The following is a 13,440-nucleotide window of genomic DNA, read 5'->3' on the forward strand; positions in this document are numbered from 1 at the left end:
ATGGAATTTCCTTCAAAAATCTGAACAAAAATCTAATCTATTTCATTGACTGTCCATAAAGATGAATATTTTCCCCTTGTCTAGGGATCCCCTTACAAGCTTCTGCATAGTAGTAGTTCTTTGCATTAGACATTTAACATATAGTACTCATATAACATAAGCATTTTACTTTGCTGAGCTCTTTTATGTGATATTCACAATACTCCTTTGAGGAAAATTATTGTTATCCCCATTTTACCGATGAAAAAACAGAGGCAGACAAAATTCAAGTGATAGCTATGAGTGTCTGAGAGTCCAATATTCTATCCACTTCCCCGACATAGGTTGGATTGAATGAACTATATTGGGTTGGATTTACATTTGGATTTTTAAAGAAAGCTGTGTAAAGTTCTTCATATGTTGAAAAACAGTTGCTAAAAGAAGTTCTACTATATGAAGGTTTGAATTAAATCTAGTCAGCCTGCAACTTTTGGGATAAGAGTGAATTTTTTCTTTTTCTTTTTTTATTATTATTATAACTTTTTATTGACAGAACCCATGCCTGGGTAATTTTTTTTTTACAACATTATCCCTTGCACTCACTTCTGTTCCGACTTTTCCCCTCACTCCCTTTACCCCCTCCCCTAGATGGCAAGCAGTCTTATATATGTTAAATATGTTGCAGTATATCCTAGATACAATATATGTTTGCAGAGCCGAACAATTCTCTTGTTGCACAGGAAGAATTGGATTCAGAAGGTAAAAAATAACCTGGGAAGAAAAACAAAAATGCAAACAGTTTACATTCATTTCCCAATGTTCTTTCTTTGGGTCTAGCTGCTTCTATCCATCCTTGATCAATTGAAACTGAGTTAGGTCTCTTTGTCGAAGAAATCCACTTCCATCAGAATACATCCTCATACAATATCGTTGTTGAGTTTTATAATGATCTCCTGGTTCTGCTCATTTCACTTAGCATCAGTTCATGTAAGTCTCTCCAATCCTCTCTGTATTCATCCTGCTGATTATTTCTAACAGAACAATAATATTCCATAACATTCATATGCCACAATTTACTCAACCATTTTCCAATTGATAGGCATCCATTCATTTTTCAGTTTCTAGCCACTACAAACAGGGTTGCCACAAACATTTTGGCATATACAGGTCCCTTTCCCTTCTTTAGTATTTCTTTTGGGAGTGCATTTTTTCTTAAGAATAGATTGGAACAAAAACTACTACCAAACACACTACCATCAAACATCACCACCATTACCAACAACAAGTACATATACCTGACTAAAAAGAATTAGTCATGTCAAATCTTATTCTCTCAATATAGAGATATAGTTCTCTGATGATCTTTTCTTCTTCATTTAGTCAAATGTTTGTGGGGGGTTTAAAATATAAGTGGGCATCATAAGTGCAATCTGAGGGCGTGAAAAGAAATCATAGAATCAGAGGCACAAAATCACAGAGCTACAGTTAAAATAATTTTTAAAAAATCAGTAACAAGATGAGTCTAAGTAAAGGACTGAGTGGTGCAAATTGTTTACTATGATTTGCTCCACTCAGCTAGTGGGTAACACCTGTAAGCTTTTAAATTAGGGCCGTATGGCTAGTGCTACTCTAGGAGGCCCTGGCTCACCTGTACATCATCTGGAGTGAGAGACAGCTCTCCAAGGGGAAAATAGTGTGGAAGAGAACATTCTTAATTGATGCCTGGGGCCAAAACCAGGCATCAAATTAAGTTGTGGTTGATTTAATTAAGGGTTGATGAAAAATGTTCCTATATTTTTTATAGAGAAAACTTGTTCTGTGGTAACTTTAAATATAATTTCTTGATATTATTTAGGCTTAGCTTTTTTATAAGAAATTATGTTTTTTGTGAAAACCTGATAAATTCATGATAGTAATATGAATCAGAAGCAAAATGTGTGCCTTAAAATTTCAAACATGAACCCAAAGGCTCAAACCTAGGTCTTACCTGATAGAAAAATATATTAGAAGAGTAAGGATGACATGCAAAATATAACATTATAAGATATGGGTGATGGCAAACAGAACAACTCCATACTTGTAAATCTTCCAACTATGCTAGATTTCTCATTTGTTTTCACCAGTATCTAAAAGAGATGGGTGATATAATTCCTTGCTTTAAAAATAAGGATAGTAAATAGTATTCCACCCTCACTATACCTTAGGCACTAATCTTTTGATCCTCAAAATTTCCATAGAATATTAGGTATTGGACAGAAATTCCATTAAGTTAGGGAACTACCAGTGAAGAGCCTCCTCTATCAATGTGGAGTACCAATGATTTTGCAATGAACAGCTTTAAGGAATTGCCTGAGGGACTTGCTGAGAGTCACACAACTTGTAGTGTCAGAGACAAAACCTGAATCCAAGGCCATGCTGACTCTGAGACATAGTTCTTACTGCCATTGAGCTCTCTATTTTTATTAATCCTCTAAAATCCTCTCCAATTTCCAAGGACCGAATTCCTGAAAATAAGAGGTATTTTTAGCTGTCACAGAATTCAAACCACAGAATCTCAGACTTCAAAGACCATCTGGTTCAATTCACATCCAAACAGGAATTCCTTCTATTGCATTCCCAGTAAGTGGCCAATCTGGCCTTTGCTCCAATGGGGGAAACTCACAACTGCACAAAACAATTGATTTCCCTTTGAGATAACTTTCCTTACCAGCAAGTCTTTCCCAAATCAAGTCTACACTTGCCTCTCAAGCAGAACAATTCTAATCCAATGTTCCTTCTATTTGATGACTACTATCATATTGCCCTAAATTTTCTCTTCTTCAGTCTAAACAGCCCCATTTTCTTCAAATGATCCTGAGATCAATTTAATACCCTTTGCCATTCATACCAACAGTCAAACTTTACTACAGAGAATGCAAGCCCCAGTAGGCTGGCCATGCTATTTAATAGCTAGCCACATATACATTTTCCTAAAAAAAAGTATTTTATGGAGAACTCACACAAGGCAGGCACTCACATGGAAGTGATACAAGGACACTCTCTCAAGGCCTCTTGGAATTTTGGAATTGTGGGAGACACTGGCAAAGGACCATCCAATATGGCATGTATGCATCAAAGAAAGAGTTGTGCTCTATAAGCAAAGCAGAGTTGCAGGAGCTCAAAAAAAAAAGTGAGATACATAAATTTAGTGATATCTCCATTCCAAATGTTCATATGGACTACTTGTAGCCAACTTGTGGTAGAATCATCTGAGGTCAGTTTGGCTTGATCAGTCATAGACTATACCTTGACCCAATCTGGTGGTGCCATTTGGGTCCTCTTCCAGAATGAACAACCACAACCAACTAATTCACTCCTCTGAGTACATGGAAAAATCTTAAAAGAGATTCAGGCCATAAAATTGTACTCATCTGTATGAATAAGACCAAGCTCCCCAGTTAACTATGTCTTTGCCACCCTCCCCTTAATTTCTTTCTGGCCCTTTCTGATTCTTTAAGCTGTTTCCCCTATACTCTATGATGCTATTCTATTATAATGGCCTTATTGCTATTTCTCCCACATTGTAATCCATTTCCATTTCCATATCTTTATACTGGTTGTGTCCCTTGCCTTCTTCTTCCTCATCTCTACATCTTCAAATTTTTGTTTTCCATTAAGACTCAGCTCAAGTCCTACCTTCCATAGGAGATCATTCTTCTTTCTTCCCACCCCAGATGTCCAAGTAACCTTTTAGGTTAGCTTCCACTTGCTCTGTCCATATCTTGAACATGTTGTCTCCCTTATTAGAATGCATGCTTAGAATGTATGTAAGGAATTGGTTTTGACTTTCTTTATATGCCCAGCACTTAGCCGAGTGCTTGGCACATACTAAATGCTTATTGATTAATGACAGATTTTGTCTCCCTCTCAAGACTGGATCAGTTAAATTGACAAGAAACCTTTTTTGTTGTTTGCTCATTTTTCAGTTATGTTTGATTCTTCATGACCCCATTTGAGGTTTTCTTGGGAAAAATACTAGAATGATTTGCTTTTTCCTTCTCTGGCTCATTTTAGAGATGAGGAAATTGAGGTAAAGAGGACTAAATGACTTGCCCAGAGCCACATAGCTAGTAAGTGTTTGAGGCTAGATTTGAACTCAGAAAGATGAGCCTTCCTAATTCCAGGATCAGCACTCTATACTTGGCTGACCAACAAACAGTAATTAAGAGCCTAATGTATGCCAGTGCTGGGGATACAAAGAGAGAATGAAATCATGCCTGCCCTCAAGGAGCTTCCATGCTACCATGGAGCTGCAGTAAATGCACAGGTAAAAAAAATATAGTTCAAATGGTTCAGAATATTAATGATTAAGGAGAGCAACAGTGACCTCCTATAGATGTCTGCAATTTTGTCTCAAGAGAAATTGGCCAATTTTGTACCAAATAATAGAGTAACAAAATTTAGAGCTGGAAGGAACTTTAGCAATCACCTTGTCCAGTCCTTACATTTTACTAAGGAGGAAACTGAGGCACATTAAGGTGATATGACTTTCCTTTAGTTGCCTCAGTTACTAAGTGTCAAAGCTGAAATCCAAACCCAGGTCTCTTGATGCCAATCCCAGTACTGTTTCCGCTCCACCACCTTACCCATTGTGAGAATCACAAATTGCTTGTTTCCTGGTGCTATTCTAGGGACATAGCTTCAGAATTCCTCTTTGGATTACTAAGCCTGCCAACTCTCCTTTCCGGCTGCCAAGCTTTAGTAGTATCAATAAATGCTCGGGAAAGAGTCTGCTGTAAATAACCCAAGTTTCCACCCTTGTAATCAATAAATAAATTGTTTATGGTGGTTCTGGGTAGTGGCCCATCTTGTTAGGGGGTCAGTCTGAGTTTTCCCAGGGCCCAGGTTTCAGGTAGCACTCCCAGGCTCTTGGCAAAATGTGTCAAGCAGAGACCTACCTCGGGGGGCAATGGAATCAGGGCCATTTCTGAATTGTGTAGGTTTTTTTTTAACAATCCATCTTTAGCAAGGACCATTTCCCAACTGCAGTGAACTAGACAGAAAACAAAAGGTTCAGGTTTGCAAAAGAAGGCACAGTTTCTTATTTGTCTCTTTCCATGGACAGATGCTGAGGATTCTGAAAGGAGAGAAAACCCAAACAATGAAGTGAGTCCCCTGCCCACGTGCTGTCAGGTGTTTGATGGAGAGAAAAATCCATTGAGCAAATATAATGACTGTGTCTCCTACCTTTCTTGTAGCACAAAGCTGGACTGGACAGCAATAATACCATCATCACCCATCCACTGTCTTGTCTCGTCCCCCTGCATTAATTTTCATTCTGGCTCCTTGTTTTTCTAGCTCTGTCATTTCTCCTCTCCTTGTCTACAGCATTTTCTTAACTGGCAGTGGTTTGTCAGCCTAGATCATATTTTTAATTCACCAAATATTCTTGCAGTCCATAGAGCTGTTTTGAATTTATGAAGCAAGGGAAGGGAAAATAAATCGTCCTTGTTTGCAGGTAGTTAGATGTTGAGCCAAGAAGTTGGGTGGTCAGGAAGGGGAAAATGCCATTCATTATGAAAGTCTGTTATGAATTGAGATTATTCTGGCATCCTGGTTGTACCTGCTGGTTCAGAGCAGTCCCCAGGGGAGCATGTCTCTGAGCAGAGATTTTTTAGAAACTCTAAAGACTGATACCCAGAGGTTTCTGCCTTTACGTTAGCTAAGAGATGTGTGTGTGTGTGTGTGTGTGTGTGTGTGTGTGTGTGATATGTGTGTGAAGGCACTTGACACATGCTTAGTACATAGTAGGTACTCAATAAGCATTTAATGAATGAAAACAGTAAATAGCTAAATACTGGCAATGTCTAGTGAATGATGTCATTATTTATATTTGTTTTATATTATTAGCTAAGCAATAGAAATGCTTTTTCTATTAAAACAGTTTGGAAATCTTTTTCACCAATTCCTTTGTGGTCTGATAAATCAGTTTGGAAATCTTCATCATTTCCTTTGTGATCTAATATATCAATCTGGAAATCTTTTTCACTAACTCCTTTGTGATCTTCCTATTCCTTTTATAGTCAAGGTTTCTGCTTCTTGCAAATAGTCACTTGGGGCACAGAAAAAAATACACTAGACCAGGCATCAAAAGACCTGCATTTGAATCCTTTCAGGACAAGTCAAAGGATGCTAGATTAAGAGTTTCAACCTTCTCTTCTTATGGATCAGGAAATGAAGGGCAAAAGAAATGAAATATTTTGCTTGGGTCACACAGCTCACACATAAAAAAAAAAAAAAAAAACAGGATTTAAACCTTGATTTTCAATTCAGGACTCTTCCCACTTTACCACATTTTTTTTCCATTCATATTACTTAACTTATCTTATTTTTAATTGCCTCACCTCTATTCTATTCTACTTGGCTCATGAAATAAACATGTTGAATGAGATAATGGATGTATAGAACATTATAAACTGTACAGTAGTATACATGCAGGGAAAGCATTTTTACTTCTCATTGAACTGATGATTATTGTACAGATTCTATTGCTATTGTTAAATTATATCATTTGATTTAAACCCTGATGTATTTGAATTCATCCTCAGATATTTATCATTTGTGTGACCCTGAGCAAATCATTTAATCTCTCCCTACCTCAATTTTCGCATCTGTAAAATGGAGATAGTAATAATATTTACCTCACAGAAAAACTGGAAGGATGGAAGGATAAAATGAGATAATATTGGTAATTCTCTTTACAAATCTTAAATTATCTAAGTGTCATCCTCTCTTTTCTCTTCCTCCTCATCCCAATTTACAGGTGAGAAAACAGAAATTTAGAGAGGTTGTAGGATCATGAATTCAAGATGCAGAGGAATCTTAGAATACATCTAATATAAAGATATCAAACCCACAACCTACAGCCCACTCCTGAAGAAGAGTCATACCAGATTAAATAGTTGACAAAATAAGTAAAATATAGATAATGTTTCTAGGTGAATGTGCACACAGTAGGGATCCTTATATCCAGATTAGTAGTGCTAGTTCTATTTAAGTTTAAAATCACTGATATAATAATATAATCCCTCATTTTTTTTACAGATGAGGAAATTAAAATATTTAAAATTAAAATATTTACCCAAGGCCTATGTAGGTTGTAAATAACAGAAGTAGGATTTAGACTTGGATTTTCTGATTTCAAATCCAACTTACTTTCCACAGAACAAATAATTTGCTTGGTCACACAGATAGTATGCTGCAGAATCCACATTTGAACCTTAGGGTCTTCTGACTCTAAACGTATTTATTCTTCTAGTATGACTCAATGATCATTCCTTCAAGAGTACCCTCTGAGAAGTCAAAGTCAACCTCTTCTCATCATATCTCCAATAGAGTCTTAAAAAGTAATGATAGTTGCAGAATTGACTCAAATTAATAAGAAGCTGATATCTAACAAAATGTAAAATAGGGAGGAGATCCAAACCAGAAGAGAAGGCATATAGAATCTCAAATACCAGAGTGATGGAGCTCTGAGTGCGGGAAGTAGGGTTGATGCTGGGTCTTCAGTTAGGTCTGATAGTTAGCATGATGTTAGTGGAGAGTTGACAACTGAAGATGAGGGATTCAGTGGCTATAAAGGAGCTAGCATAGAGATCAATTTATACACATGAATTTATAGTACATCTCAAAGAATGTCTTAGCACCTTAACAACATGGGGGAAGCACTTGATTCTGCAAGAGATGTGGCTCAATGTGACATATGCCTAACAGGTAAGGTTCCTGGGTAATAGAATGATCACTCACTGTCAGACTACCCTAGGTAGGGTGAGAGGGTGCATAATACAAAATGGCATAAATTGGTTGAACCTTAGTGAGTTGATTCTGAAGTAGCTTTTTAAATCCAAGCATGTGGGATGGCTTCAGAGAAGTTGGCTAAAGTGCATTGTAGAATTCCTCCTAATCTAATAAACAAACCTCAGATTTTTATTTGAGCTCTATTCGAAGCAGAGAGATATGGAAGAGACATGTCCCATTAATGAGGGGAAAGGATGCATCTGCTGGCAACAATGCTGGAAGTGAAAGTTTATAAGTGATAGAAGTAAGAAGTCCAAGTTCAATGGGAGAAGTCAGGAAATGGATAAGTGATTTCAGGAACTGAAGTCCAAGGATCATAAGACTTCAGAACACTAAGGGGACTAAAAACTTATCTAATTCTCCTCCACTACAGTAATTTTTTCTATTATGTTCCTGAAGAATGATCATCAAGCTTTTGCTCAAATACCCACAATGATGGAGAAGTCACTAGATAATGTGGTATTCTATGCCATTTTTGAGTCTTTTAGTTGTTATATTGACATCAGATCTACTTCTCTATGACTTTTAAGGACATGGATAAATAAAGTATATTGAGAGCTTGATTTGTGGCATAATGGATAGAGCACAGGACTTGAAGTTAGGAATATCTGAATTCAAATCCAGGCACAGACATTTACTAACCGTAACTTGTAAGGCAAGTTACTTAACCCCAATTGCCAGGAAAGGAAAGAAGGAAGGAAGAAAAAAGAAGGAAGGAAGGAAGAAAAAAGAAGGAAGGAAGGAAGAAAAAAAAGGAAAAGACATTGAAAACTTTCATTTAGAGGAGAACAATACAATGGTAAAGCACTTTAAAGTTCATGCCATTTAAGAATAATTTGAATGAACTTTGAAGAGAATGTAGTCAAGAAAATCTTAAGATCAAAGATAAAGTTAGAAACAATCTCAGAGGCCATCAAGTCCAACATCCTTTGATCCTTCCCTCCCCAATTTTACTGATGAGAAAACTGAGGCAAACGAGCTTAAGTGACTTGCTTAGGATCACATAGCTAGTAAGTATCTGAAACCTGTTACAGGAACCAACTGCTAGTGGCTGCTGGGGATCGAATTCTGACTAGCAGAATAGATGTAAGAGGATGTAATGATACAAGGAGATTGAGAGGCAGTTGCATTCTCCCACCTCTCTTCTCTTCCCTCTTGCTTTCCATTTATTTCATCCCCAGTTCACAAGCAAAATCTGGGTCAGTAAAGACTGGTTTGCAATTCCTTCAAGTGTATTATGATTCACAGCTGTGGGAACTGACCCGCCCCTTAATGGTACAGTCCCCTTTAACCCTTTACAGGCTTTCTGGATTTCACACTTAGGCGTGGTCCTTAATAGAAACCAATTCTGAACCGTGGTCTTCCTGACTCTAGACCCAGTATTAAGTGCTATCTAAACGTCAATGTTAATGTTTATTGTTATTATGTTTTCAGGGGAGGATTTGAAATTGGTGACCCAATAGAAGTCAAGTGACCAATTTCTAGACTTTCTCCCTTGTAGATAATAGGCTTTTCCTTGCAAACATCAAGTTCACAGAGTGACTTAAAGTAGTTGAATTCACTTCCTTAAACACAATCCCTTTTTAGGTAAGTGAAGGTTCTGATTTTCTACAGTGAAACCAATTTGGAATTTAAAATATTAATTTCCAGACAGAGCAGCAAGCAGTGGCCCTCTCCCTCTCTCCTCTAAAGCTATGGAACTGTTTTTGCCTGGGTGGTATATTCTGTATATGTAGTTGCTTGTGGTACAAAAGTATGTGGTATTCATTATAAACAGACAGACAGACAGGCAAGCAAATAGACTGCTAGACCTCATCAAATACAATATAGTGAATCTATCAAGCAAATAACTGAAAAGTGAATTGGAAGAATTTCAGGACCTCTATGTTAAGCCCTGGCTGGGTATAAAGATCATGAATATCCCAGAGCAGTATGTGTTCAAGACATGAAACCTGAGATTCTGCAAACTGTGAAATAAAAACACTTACATTTCATAAATGTCACATGTCACACACACCAGAGGGCTTGTGGATGGTCACTATATGGATTAACTTAGAAGCTGTGTGACCTCTTACAAGCAGCTTAGCCTCTCTGAACCTGAAATGATACTTGGATGATGTAGTTCTCCCAAGGTTGTTGTCAGGATCAAAATATATAAACATTACTTAGAACACTTGGAAGTGCTATGTAAATGTCAGCCCTTGTTACTGACATATAAGCTGGAGATACAAGACTTAGGAGTGTTCACAAGCAGAAGGAATTAATTTCAGCTAGGAGAGTTATAGAAGAGCAGACATAGTCATTATTCTTCAATTCCTTCTCTCCCTTCCCCAGATCCCTATTAACCCAGATCAATTCAATTCCATTTGAAAAGGATTTATTAAGCTTATGTGCCAAGCCCTGTGTTAGGTGTTGAGCCTATACAAAGTCTGAACATGTCCATAGGAAGTTTATGGAGGAACTGAATATAGATAAATACCAAATACAATGTGAATACAAAGTAACTTCTGGGAGTAGTAGTAGTAGGAGTTCCTACTTAAGTGGAATTATGATGAAAGTTAGCAGTTCCAAGGTTACAAAAGATGGAGGTAAGAAAGAAGAGCATTCCAGGAAGGGGGATGATTTACACAAAGGCAAGGAGGCAGGATAGAGAATGACCTATACCAGAAGCAGCTTATATGAAATTTTGGCTAGTGTGTAGAACTTGTGAAAAGGGTTGATGTGAAATCATCCTAGAAGGATAAATTGGAGCCAGTCTATATTAGGCTTTAAATACCAAACAGAGGAATCAGTGTTTGATCCTAGAGGCAATAGGGAGCCACTGAAACTTCTTGGGTAAAGGAATGAAATGATCAGATCTCTGTTTTAGGAATTTTGATTATGAAACCTCTTAAAGTCGTAAAGGAAAGAGAATGGATGCAGAAGGAACAATTAGGAAGCAATTGTAATAGGAAGAAAAGAAACTAAGTTCCTATTCTGTATCAAGCACAATGCTGAGCACTTTACAAATATTGTTTCATTTGATCCTTCTTCACAACAATTCTGGGAAGTAGATGCCATCAATATCCCTATTGAACAATTGAGGACATTGAGTCAGATCAAGGTTTAGTGACTTAGAGAGTGGAGAGAAAGGAAAGGAAATAAGCATGTATATGGTATCTATGTGCCAAGCACTTTCTAAATATTATCTCATTTGATTCTTCTTCACAATAGCATTGGGAGTTAGGAGCTATTATTACCTCTATTGTACAATTGAGAAAACTAAGTCAGATCAAGATTAAGTGACTTACAGATAGGAGAGATGGTATATCAGGCACTATGCTCTAAGTCCTTTACAAATATTATTTTATTTGGTCCTATGAGATAGAGACTATTATTATCCTTATTTTAAAATTGAGGAAACGGAAACAAATAGAGATTAAATGATTTACTTAGAGTCAGAACCTGCTAAGTATCTGAGACCAGATTGGAACTCAGATCTCCCTAACTCCAAGTCCAAGTTTCATTCACCGTAACCACCTCAATGCCTTTCTATTCGATCCAACGGGTGTTAAATGACTCTCCTACCCCCAACTGTACAACTAGCTCTTTACTTCCCCAATGATCTTCTAGGCTAGAGCCAATGGCTTTATGCTATCCTCAAGAACAGGTAGTTTTACTGGGAAGCCTAGCTATGAGACTCCATTTCCAAAGCTATGATTTTTTTTTTAGGGAATGAGGGAGTATGGTCAGCAGGGTAAGAATAGTTGAATGAATTGGAGATGGGATGTGGAGAGGGGTCCATAAAGGAAAAGAGGGAAGCTTTCTCAAAGCTATTTAACTTGGATCTCAGAAAAATTGTCCTTTCCTCTTCCCTGGGTTATTTATACTTTTTAATTCCAGACAAGAGCTCATAATTAATTGATTGTGGCCACAGAGCTTCCGTCCAGGTTTGATAAGGGAGACTGCTTTAGATCCTCCTAGTGATAAAAGATCCTCTCCTTTGGTGTCTGTTAATAAGTCATCAGTAGGAAGGTAGTGGCCAATAAAGCCATTTCAGAGAGGTTATCAAGCCCACACATTTTCATCTTAACTAGACAGACACCATCCAGTGGGGCTGTAACCTTTACATAGAAAAAGAGAAGGGGGAGGGCAGGAGTAAGCTCAAAGTACTGCTCAAAAAAAAGGTCAGTGTCTTCATCCTGGACTGTTTTCTTCTCCTCATAGAAAATGCTTCAAGTTTAAAATGAGTTTCGATTCCTGGATAAACATTCAGTAAGAAATAAAGGATTCAAGTGCCCTTTAACATACCCTCCCTCTTAGATTTCTTCTGAATGTTCATTCAGGCAGGCAAACAGAGAGCCATGAGGCAGGCAAATAACCTAAGGCTCCCCCATGGTTCCTGCAGGTGGAAGTGTGGGTAGACTGAGTCCTCTTCCCAAAGTCACAGTCCTATTCTGTGAGAAGCATTTAAACTAGCCAATCACTAAGTACTTACTAGGGCCAGATACCCTGGACAGAGCTGAGATCATAGTATCATAAAGGAGGCAGTTCAGAAGTCATCTGCAATCAGAGTATGTCTCATTTAAGCCCATTTCTCATTCATAGAGCTACCATTCTAGTATAGGCCCTCTTAACCTCACACCTGGACCATTGTTGATAGGTCTACTTGCCTCAGTCTCTCTCCTCCCACCAGGCCACCTTCTACTGAGATGTCAAAAGGATCTTTCTATAGTGCAAGTCTGATCATATAATTCCTAATTCCCATCCCCCCCCACACACACACACTAACATCACCTAGGTTAGCTTGTCTGATGCCAATTTACATGCTATCCACACCAAACTGTCACAATCATGTCAAAAGATATCCAGATATCTCCATTTAATTAAACTCCACTGTGATAGAATATATTCTTCATTCTCAAAACAGAAAAAAAAATCTCTTCTTCCTGTTATCGGTAGTTCTGAACATTAGATTTTTAAAAACAGAAACAAATTCCAATAACTCCTAATATTTCCAAGGATCAATTATAAAATCCTTGGACTTTTCAGCTGGCCCGTTCCTACTTTAGCTCCATTTCCCATACTTTATGATGCAAGGACACTGACTTTCTTGTTGTTCCTCACATAAAACCCTGGACATTTTGACTGGTTGTCTTCCATTCCTAGAATTCTCTTCCTCTTCATCTCTGCCTCTTGGCTTCTTTCGGGTCTCAGGAAAAATTGGCTTTCTTACTGTTCCTCAAACACAACACTCTGGATATCATCTCTTTTCACTGACTCTCTCAATGCCTGAAATGTTTTTCCTCCATATTTCTGGCTCCTAGCTTCTCTGCTTTCCTTCAAGATTTTGTTTCAATCCCATTTTTTGCAGGAGGCCTTTAGTAGTTTTCCCCCAAGTCCTAAGCTTCTTGTCTCCCCAGTATAATATGACCCTCTTAAGAGTAAGGACTATGTTTCTTCCTGTGTATCTTTAGCACAGTTCCTGGCATATACTAAGCACTTAATAAGTGACATGCCAAGGTCATACATATAGTCTCAAGTAGAGCAAAGGCTTTGAAGAGATTCTGTGGAAAGATAAGGAATTTTATTCTCCACATGAATCACAGGGAATTCAAGCCTAGAGAAATTATCTCTTGGGGGAGG

Source organism: Antechinus flavipes, chromosome 4 (assembly GCF_016432865.1).
Source record: "Antechinus flavipes isolate AdamAnt ecotype Samford, QLD, Australia chromosome 4, AdamAnt_v2, whole genome shotgun sequence".
Classification (NCBI taxonomy): domain Eukaryota; kingdom Metazoa; phylum Chordata; class Mammalia; order Dasyuromorphia; family Dasyuridae; genus Antechinus; species Antechinus flavipes.